This window comes from Battus philenor, unplaced genomic scaffold (assembly GCF_028537555.1).
Source record: "Battus philenor isolate CCGP_79_NKW_IND1 unplaced genomic scaffold, ilBatPhil1.0.hap1 SCAF_11, whole genome shotgun sequence".
Classification (NCBI taxonomy): domain Eukaryota; kingdom Metazoa; phylum Arthropoda; class Insecta; order Lepidoptera; family Papilionidae; genus Battus; species Battus philenor.
Genome location: NW_027181673.1, coordinates 1,952,985 through 1,964,196, shown reverse-complemented (window position 1 = coordinate 1,964,196; position 11,212 = coordinate 1,952,985).

The following is an 11,212-nucleotide window of genomic DNA, read 5'->3' as shown; positions in this document are numbered from 1 at the left end:
ACACTGCCACTTTAAACGAGCAATTCTTCGAGATGCTTCGGTGATTTTGTTTCTTTTGCATGTCTCCTCATTTTTGATTCGATGTCAGAATGAAACTCTGAGCAAAGCTCTCCATTGTTCTCTGGATGAACTTGTGTCTTCTTATTAGGCCCGTCGTAAGTGACTACGTTTCGGATATAAATGTCATCATCAGTAACACACACTGTTCAAAAACCTTCCGACCGACCTTCGTCATTAAAAATGTGTTATTTTGAACGATAATTCGGAGCTTCCTGAACGCTGTCCATTCGAGTTAGATTCGGCGAGTAATGCAATAATTATTATTTACTAGCTACCTATATATACATTTTTTCTGTTAATACATGAATTATTATATAAAACGTACATTTTATTACAATTTAAACAGAATAGAGTATGTACATCTTGCAGATATTTTTGCAGTAAGATTTAGTTTAAAAGGAACATAATACGGTGAAATATTTGGAGTATGAAATAAATTGGTGCTCAACAAAACGACGTGAACGTTTGCTGTGAATACCGCGGAACACTTGAAGTTCAAAAGAGATCTGGAATGCCTCTATGTCCGTACTAATTTGGATGTACGGATGTCAAACAGAAAGAATTCCGGAAAGTTAAAAATTGAAATAGCATATTCCAGTATCCTCTTGTGAATATTCTTACTAAAAGAATCATTATAATTTTATTAAATTGGTATTAAAAAATTTTACAGTGATATTTTTTTGAAATCGAAGAATAATAAAGTTTATATATACAATCGATACATGCTCAACGCGAGGCATATCCACGCTGCGTCTACTGGCTCGCGGTCTACCACTAGATAACCTTTCTGTCCCAACGGCCGGTTTTATGAGCTATATATATATATATATATATATATATATATATATATATATATATATATATATTTATATGTATGTATATATATGTATGTTTATATATGTTATTTAGTAGCCATTAACATATTTACACGGTAGATACGTTCCTGAGAAAAACGTGTAAATCGAAAATTTAAAATTTTTCAAGTCAAAACCGTATAAATCGAAAAACTTGCAGAAAATGCATAATTTTGCAATTTTACAGTTTTTGTGACGCAGTAATTTTTTGAAATATTTTTTGGTGTACACAGAAATAAAAATCAAATGCATTGATAAGTTAAAATTTTTAATATATTATGGAAACACTGTTTTTTTTTTTTAATTTAATTACAATACATTATCCTTTATCGCTGTCAGAAATTACTCTCATTCTTTTTTTCGGAATCGAAGGTTCGAATTCACTTTCATCACTCGAAGTTATTTGTGCCGATTCGATGTTTGAGGCAGAAATATTTACATTATGAGAGATGGTAATAAAATAGATAATTAAAACAAAAAAAACATATTTGGAAAACCGTGTAAAAGCGAAAACGTGTAAAATAAGTACCGTGTAAATCGGGGGATAAGTGTAGTAGACTTATTTAATATAAAATTAAATCGAATATTGAAGTTAATAAAAGCGTCATTAATTTCAAATAAAATATAATTCAAAATAATTCAAAAATATACAGCATAATTTATTATAAGTGTATAAGCATAATATACATTAAATAGCTCATCTGTACCCACTAATATAAAACTATAAATACAATGTCCGGTACCAAAATTCTAATTTTAAATTAAACTTTTGCAATAATCCTTAAAGTAGAGGGCAAGCTATGTATAACAGTAACTTTATTATTTTTGCGGGTAATTATTTCAGATATCGCATAGGGTGAAACAATGATGTGTGTTATCAATCGAAGCATATTTAAAGGCCAATGATTAGACGGTTACGTGACTCTTTATAACACCACATAAACTGCTCAAGGAATAGTAGCCTCTTTGAAGGATATCAAAAAAAAATATCCGTAACTGTGCTGTAGTGGAAGTGTATTCTAATCACTGTAATTATGGTAATAATGCCGACAAAGGCGACATAGTACTTCCTCAAAACACACTTGAGGATATTTCTTCGACATATATATAACATAAAGAGATTTAGAGAACAATCAAGGTCACCGACATAGCTCGAAGAACAGCTCATCTGAAGTACCAGCTGGTGATGGTTAGGAGAGGAGGTCACATCACTCGTGCAACCGTCAGCTCTTGGAGCCGATAGGTGCATGACCACGAGCTAGTAGAAGTGTCGTGCCCCCACTAGGTAAACCGAAGACTTGAAACGCAGTCCTATCACAGAAAGTCATAGTAATGATCTTTAGATGATTTTCGGCTTATGTGATGACGATATATAAAAACAAAAAAACCATAACATATGAAAGCAACGTGTGAAATATATAAATACTGTTAGAGGAACAGAAATAAAATTCACGAAACGGTCGCAGATAAAAGTAAACATGGCGACGAAACACGCGCGAAACATAAAAAACTCTTTGCGTGTAATAATATAAATACCTTTTAGCTTAAAAAGAAAAACTCTAATACAGTTTTCTTTTGTCAGTATACAATCGTCTACTGTCGCTCGAGCCCCTTCTTTAAGAGTAAAATGGGTAAACCATTGATGTATCTAAACTGGATATGTCTAAAAACTAATTAAATTCAAATTCAAAACATCATTTTTCGAGTACGCATTTACATGCACTTTTTAAACCTCAATTATATTTAAAATTTTAAATAGTAATCTATACCTAAACCACCGGCACGGAACACTGATATTTTTAGGAGAGCCTGCCAGGAACTAAAAATGCACACACAACAGCGAAGTATGTTATAAGGCCAAAAATTTTTACCTCGAAGTTAGGAAATATTTAATTCAGTGATCTTTGTATTATCATCATTTCAGCCATAGGATACCTTCACAACCTTAACAAGGTCGCCCATCTACCTTGTTAGTGGATATTTTGGCTTTCTGTCTGTGGAAGATCCTTACAGTCTCAGCCGCTATATATTCTACACGGTATGTGGCCTGTTCACAACCACTCCAAATTGGCTGCTTTTTTACGTTTTTTATTTTCATCCGTGTACGGGTTTTATCCTTTCTGATTCTATCTCGAGCAAAAATCTCGAAAAAAGCCTTCTCCAAGGCTTGTAGTGCTGTTCTGAACTCAATCCACCAACGCGAGAGATCAAGTTTAAGTGATTTCTACTTCACTACAACATTCATTCATGCTTTATATGATTACCTAAGAAATGTTAAGAATGTGAGTTTGCTAATATAACTGTGTTAAAAATAATGATGTGAATTTGTTGATAGATTTTTTATTCATTCTTGAAATTAATTTCATCAGGTTTAAGGAATCTGCTACTGATAAATGGATCTTTGACAACGCTTTTCCAGTTCTAGAAACAATCGTAACAGTATTCTTCCGGTATAGCCTTAAAGATCTTCGATTCGGTTTATATCACCCCAATCGTGTTAAGGTGTCCTCGCATTAGTTTTGAGTTTTCTGAATAGCCAAAAGTCGAATGAAGTTAAATTAGGTGGTTCTTGACGCATTCTTAAAGACTCGATGCGTTTGAAATACAAAATATCCTTCAAAATGGTTTGAGGTGAGGTAAATGATGGTCCAACTTTTAATAAACAGACGCTTGGGCAGTGTTATAGACAGTTTAAGTCCTTAGGTGTTTTTAAATGACAATTTTATGGCAGTGACTTTAAACATAAAATATCCTTCAAAATGGTTTGGGGTGAGGTAAATGATATTCCAACTTTTAACAAACAGACGCTTGCACAGTGTTATAGACAGTTTAAGTCCTTGGGTGTTTTTAAATGACAATTACACCGCAGTTTCTGTTTACAGTATATAACGCATTGAATGAATCACTAGTGTTTTATAAAATTGAAAAGGTTTAAATATTTTATAGAATTTCTAATGACACATCTAGTATGTTAGATCAGTGGACCGACGCCTCGAGAGAGGGCGACACGTGTTCTCTAGACGTTATATATTTTTATGGCGCGCTTCAAAATGTTATTTACAGGTTGAAAGGAGCGATTTTCAGCTTCCCCATTCGCGATATTCAGCAGGCTTGGCCGTAGCGCGTGTATTTTCAATTCGAATTACCGACTGCGGCCATTTTGACTTTGACGCAATTTCATTTTCGCATCCTTTTGAAATTTTATGTGAATAAATATGTAAACATGTATAACATGTTAGTAAAAACCGAATTAAAATCGAAAAATATGCCTTCAATTTTCTTAAGGCTGTGGGTGTACATTTTTAAACAGGTGTAGGCATTGCTAATTAGTCAGCAAAAAGTTTGAAAGCTTCTACAACTATTTTCAATTATTCTGTGCAAAATGAACACTCTGAAATATGTTACATTAATTTAATTTTTCTATATACATCATTCATACTATTTCTGGCAGCACAAAGTTTGTTGAGACAGTTAGTTGCATGTACTTAGTAGTTTTTTTTAATAGTAATTTTACAGTTTCTATTGCTGCTTGCACAACGTGACCACGAGAATAATATTAAAAAAAATTAATAAAGAAACCACTCGCCGAATCAAACTCGGATGGGCATCGTTCAGGAAGCTCTGAAACCTGTTATCGTCCAAAATACCTCAATTTTTAAAGACGAAGGTCGTTGACCAATGTGAATTATCGGTGATGACATATATCCCAGACGTGGTCACTTACAACGGATCTCATGAGAATGTACAAAGTCACCAAGAGAGTAATGGAGAGGGCTATGTAGTTTTGCTGTGAGATCGTATCAGCAATGAGGCAACCCGCAGGTAAACCAAGATCAGCCACGCAGCTCCGAAAATTGCTGGTCTGGCAGTAGGAGTGGATGTATATATATATATATATATATATATATATATATATATATATCTATATATATATGGGGCCATATATAAATATATATATATATATATATGGCCGCCGCTATTGGGGGCCTCTCGTACCCCCTATTTTTTGTGGGACAGGGACTTTTTGGGCAAATTTATTTAATTTTTCACAGAATTTTTTAATTATTTTCTTTCTCTTCTTTCATACTTCACATTGTCTTTGGGTCTTTTCTTTCATTCCACAATTCTACTGTCTTTCCCTTTTGCTTTGTATCACCTTTCATTCATTCCTCATTTCTTTTTACATTTTCTTTAATTACATTATTTTATTTCACATTTTTATTACTTTGATTCTATAATTATTTCATATCTCAGTATTATATATTATTTTGCTTTTATTTTGTCTTAATTATCTATTTATTTGCAATATTTACTTTTTATTTCTTTCTATAGCATTATTTATAATTTTTTTACAGAGGGTGATAAATGAATTTTTGGTCTCTTTTTCGCTTATCAGGGAGGCTATTGACTCCTCCCTGATTTTTACGCCAGACCGGTACTCGAATTCGAGCCGGAGTCCCTATATATATGTATATATACATACATCTGTTTTTTTACATGGCCTGATTCCTTAGATAAGAAAACAGCAGTATATAGCAATAATTTTTTTATTTAATTTATTAATCTACGTATTGACTATTCATACTTAAAATAACCACATCTGTCTGTACAATTATCACTCAGACTTTGTTCACTCATATCTTATACAACAAAGGATTAGGTATAAATAAATGAAACATCTTTTGGTGCCACAAACTTGCTTTATTCAATATCTCGGGAGCGACGTCCTTACCATTATTTACAAGGAGCGATTTCACTTACGTAACCCTATGATACTCATACATATTTGAAAATGCCCTATGCATGTAAAAACTACATTTTTACGACCACAATATTATATATTCCCACGATAAAAGTACAAGTTTCGTATGAGTGCCATAGAATGATCAGTTCATATATATACATACGAATGACACTAATATTTTTATTTGACAAGCAAGAATAAATCGTGTTCGGGTATAATATTTAAATACATTTTGACACACATTTAGTCCAACGAAACTTTCAAAATGGCATTTCGGAGACAAATAACACATCATTAATCTATTAGACTTGTCCGAATTGAAATTTAAATTTAGGTTTTTTTTTTACAAAGCCGCCGGTGGTTAAGGTGGCAGCCCTACACTCTCACTAACTTCAGCGATTCGAAAACGAGACGAAATAAAAAATAGTGTTTTACTGTAAAAAATAACCTTTATTTAATTAAGTATTGATATTCATAAATTTTAAATAAATCAATACGTAATAGAAGATATGTCTATTCGGTCTCCTGTCTGAGTTCTAAATGTGTGTCTATTTAATGTCAGGTTATCGAAAAACCTACATAACACAATTTTTTTTTAATTTCATAATCGTATAGCAGATAAAAAATGTTGCTAGCATTATTGACATTGAATATATGAAAGTAAAAATAAAATCTCTACATATACATTTGTTATCTGTAGCAATTGTAGTGTCACTTAAGTCGAGATCGTCGCATAATATAAGCGTCGAAATACATCGACTAAAATGTTAGTCGTTATGATTTAGGCGAAAACAATACATCGACAATGAAGTGGTTAGACAGATTAATACCTTTTGACGTTTGCATAAGAGTTAAAATTCGCCTTTATTCCCGTATCACAAGAACGCAAGATTAATAGCTACAACAAAAATCAAATGTAATTACGAGAAATTAAAAATTAAAAAAAAAATTAATTCACTTTCATCACATAATCTATCACTAAATTAGTATCTAAAAAAAATACAAACGTAACTAAAAACAAAAAGGAAAAGAAAAAAATAATAATAACAACATTGAACTTAAAGATAGTCATTTCATTAAGAACTAAATAATCGCAAAACAACTCGATTCACCCGGAGACAAAAAAATGAAAAGAGAAAAGAAATACAATATTGTAAAGTTAATGTTTACACTGAAAATAATCCCATCGTTAAATTCGAATTATTATAAAACCACTACCATTAATCCGCTTTAGCGAAACCGGACCTCCCATTACACCGAAATAAATCAATTTTAAAAATTTCGATCATTAAAATAAACACTTGGTGTACACATTTATAACGAAATACATAAATCACAACCCATGATAAAATAAACTATTTTTATACATTTCAATTGTGTGTATTTATTGTGGAGTTTCAAAATAATTTTTATATATTTTAATTACGTAACTAGTTCGGTGTGATAGTCGGAATCGTAGATGGTTTAAAAGTTCTTAATGCACCTGATGTACTGATTTGTTTACAGGCTGAAAATAAAATCCTCGCTCTTTCAGTACACTACAGCGGACAAATTATGAGGTAAGAAGATGTTTTTTAAAATTGCATCGCCATTAAATACTTAGTTTGATAGCGACCATAGGTTCCCAACTATTACGGTACCGCCTCTTAGACGGGGGTTTTACTAAATACTTCAGAGGTTTAAAACATTTTATTCAATTTATTATTATGTCATAAATAGACAATAAATTATTTTAATTGATTTATTTCTAGCAAATGATTTAAAGTTTGGAAACCTGTGGTTCAGACAGACATAAATGCAATATATACTGTTAGATATATGTAATACTAGAAATTATGTACAAGGTACATTTCCGTTAGCCGGGCGCATGCGAAAAATCTTTCACAACACATCATTAGTATGTATGTATGTTTAAGTATGTATGTCTATGTATGTTTATGTATATTTATGTTCATTTGTTTGTGAATATGTATTTTTTTTTTGGTACACGTGAACTACCGTTTATAAGTACTATTATCTTTTCCTTACTATGGTTGTCTGTAAGAGATTGCCTTGTGTGATAAGACCGCCGATTGTACTTTTCTGTATATTATTGTATCTGTATATTATGTATCTTATCGTGTACAAAAGAGAATATTAAATAAATAAAATAAATAAATCATTTTAGCTGTAGGAAGTGCGTTCCCAGTCTCCCAGGTGCGCTAGCCAGAATCTAAAGGCTCCAGCGGCCATCTTGTCTTCACAACATACACAAATGAAATACGCACTTTAAATAATAACTTTTTAAATTAAACTTATTGTTTAGTAATATTAAGTGAGCATCGGCTAAGTGACGATCTTGAACAATTAGAATATATCTTAATAAAAAATGTTCAACTTAACTGGCATTTGCGTCCGGCAAACGGAAAGTAAGTTAGTAAGTTATTTAAAAATGAAACTAGCTAAAATTATTTAGTATTAAATATTATCATGTGTATTATTATATCGTGATACGAAATGTGCCTTCGTAAACAAAAGTGATTTATTTGTTAAAATATAATTATAATATGATCATATGTAAGAATATTTTAAAAAATCGAGGACGGCTGTTATTTTGTGTTAACTTAGATTTAAATGTCAAATTTACATTATGATGCTCTTTAGTCAGGGAGCAGAAAGGCTGTATTAATATTGGTAAGTGAATGTTTCCAACATGCGATAATACGAAAAAAAACTTTTAATACATATCTATAGAAGTGATAAAACTTTAAATTCCTTTTTATCTCTTTTTGACACGATATATGCCCACCTTTTAACAAATAAAATCTTTAAAATACTATACCAGGGATGAGCAAACCGCGGCCCGCGGGCCGCATGCGGCCTCCGAGGCAAGTAAATTTTATTTTTTTTTGTATTTAAAAAAAAAATGCTAGAATCAAGGCTTTAAAGATAAAGATAAAAGTGTCTAATTAGTTGTAAATCGGTTGATTACGAAAATAAATAACGTTTAGAACATGGTTTGAACCTTGAATATATGCTTTTTTTTTCATGGCCCACTGTTTTTGAAACTGCGGCCCTCCGACCAAAAAAGGTTGCTCACCCCTGTACTATACCATATTTAACCTGAAAAAAATGATTTTTAGCCATTTTGAGAAGCAAAGGTGCACGGGTGGTAGATTAAATCCACTAGCTAAATGCGTATTCATATATCAGAGCCTACTTTAGATGGAAAATTTACTAATTTATTCCAAATTACATAATAATAATTTTTGATTTATCTATAAGATAAAATCAAAGAGAATTTGACAATTTAAATCTAAGCATTCTAGAATTTGTTGTACTTAAATATAATTTCGCTTTCACTGATAACATTTGACAGGCATAGTTGGATATCCACGTTAATTATTAAGCAAAAGGCACGCTTGGATATAATAAGGAACATGTTTGGATATGATATAATATTCAACACAACATTTCATAAGATTTGTTATATGTTTCATGAATAATGATCGAGAAATCTTAGTATAAAAGAGACGTATGCAATTTCATTCGACATATTAACCCTTTCGTTACCAGCGCATGAGTTTTGATTACCCTAAGGTGCAATCAATTTTGTTATTGAACGCGCCCTTAGTCGAAAACAATTCTTTGGAAGTGACGTCACTTCTTAACGGACTGCGGTAAGGGAAGGGTTAAACTAATGCAAATACGTGTTTAAAACCTTTACATGCAATTTTAAATCTAAGTTTTTGCAGATAGTTATGTCAATATTTTTCAATTATATATAAAAATGTGTTTTATTGCGGAAAACAACAGAGAAAACTTTGTAAATATTAAGTACTGTTTAATGCGAATTATTTACATGCATTTACTGATTTAATATTGCAAAAAATATTAATCATGTATTAATTGTTCTATAGTGATTATAAATTAAAAAAAAAAACTTTCCTATAACCCAGGCACTTAAGGTATAGCGTGTGTTTAGTGAAATCTCCTATTAAGATTACAGAAGTGGGTATTAATAACATACTGTATAGTCAAGTGAAGAGCATTGTACATAGCGTGTTCAAAATACAGTTTATCTACTATATATAATTTCACGATAAATTCATATTTTCACTTACAATAACACGAAGAAAACATACATATTTTTAAGAAATTAATTAGGATTTTGGATGATTATTACTTTACCAGCTTCATAAATGTAAATGACTTGCCATAATAAACAATCTATAGCTTATTGTCCAATTTTATACGATTTTTTTAGACTCCATGTCAATCTCCACTTAACAATGAGAAAGCACTCAACTCACGTAAAAAGGACCCTACCTTAAGTGTCATTTCTTATTACATTAACTTACGCTAATATAGAAGGTAGCCAAAGCTCAGAGACGATTTAATAAACTGCCTAAAACTTTGTGTGATTTAAAATTTTACATTAAAAAAACTATGCAAATTCCTGATTTCTATAAACAAGACACTAGAATTTTTTTTAAATAAAGAATATCCAGTAAATGTATCATTGCCTTAAAAGTTCATTTAGAATTTCACATTGCATTTTAATAATAAATGCCAATTTCGTTCGTAGCTTCGAAAATTTAAATTCCGACGGCATATCGCGAACTCCATTGTATTAAATTCGTTTTTATTTTTCTAAATTCAAACTTCGAGCAGGAGAAAGCTGCTTAAATAGTGAAACGTTATTCTAGAGAGCTTTCCTACCGATTATAATCAGGTAGTTCTCTATTCGTAACGTTTTTTTTTAAATAAAACCAGTAGAAGGTTACATTTTTATGTCTCCTCCTTGTAACATAATGAAAGCGATCAGTGAGAGAGGAAATTGATGTATTTATTGTCATACAAGTGAATCCGATTTTGGTACTGCTCAAAGCGCAAGACCTATGCTAAGAAATTTACTTATATATTGACTTACACGTCACAGCACACTTTGTAAATATATTCTCACTATAAGATAGTGCTTTGGATGCGGTTAAAATCAATGAACTGCATCCTTATGCCTTCGATATGTCGCACACAAACCATATCTTAATATAAAATGCGAGGGAATTATACTTAAATGAAACATAAAACAAATGTACTTAGGTGCACCTTCTTAATATAACTATCGCTTCCTGGCATTATCGACTAAAAAAAAAAAACACACACACTTTAAATTTGGAACGTTAAACTAACAAATTAAAAAAAAAAGGAATAAACCACCGATTTTACTACCGGAATACAACTAACTAATGTATCAAAATGTTTTATACGTCAAAAACTTAAAATTCAATGCTAGAAAGCGAACAAAATTCACAAAATCCGTTACATTAATCTTCAATGGCAGAGGCAGTTGTAAACGATCAGTTTCCTTCAATTTTAGCTGCTATATCAAATTATATTTGGCTTCAAATTCCAAGAAAATTTATACCATTATTCTCTTTTTAAATATCTTTACATGTAAATAAAAAACCGTTGCACACTCAAAGTATGAGTGTAATAAAAAAACTATTTTAATTTCATACATTTGTATGAATATTTACAACATGAAATTTTAAGGTCGGATAACGAATAGAAA